Genomic DNA, 417 nt, shown 5'->3' on the forward strand with positions numbered 1-417 from the left:
CTGATGGAGATGGAGCCCACCTACGCCAACGCTTCATCCCAGACTTCCGGCTACTATCATGAAAACTTCCTAGATGTGACGCCTCCCATCATACAGCCCAGCAGACGGAGGAACCAGAATCGACTCCCACTTCTGGAGGGCCTTCCAGGTATCAATTCACCATTCTACAGTTCGCCGCCGCTAATTCGCCGCGCAGGTCGCCTGGGGCAACGCCAAATTCGACGCCGTCCCCCAGTGCTATTTCGCCTCACTCCGAGGCAGGGGGGCCACCGGGCTGCACGGGGCCGTATTCGCGTGTGAGAGCTGGAGTGAGCTGCCCCCTCCCCTACAACACACCCTTCCACTGTGTTCCCTGCCCCTGCTTTCGCTGCCACACCTGCCTCATTCACTGACCAGTACTTAAGGGAGTTCCAGACC

This window comes from Bison bison, unplaced genomic scaffold (assembly GCF_000754665.1).
Source record: "Bison bison bison isolate TAMUID 2011002044 unplaced genomic scaffold, Bison_UMD1.0 scf7180017861079, whole genome shotgun sequence".
In the NCBI taxonomy this organism is placed as follows: Eukaryota; Metazoa; Chordata; class Mammalia; order Artiodactyla; family Bovidae; genus Bison; species Bison bison.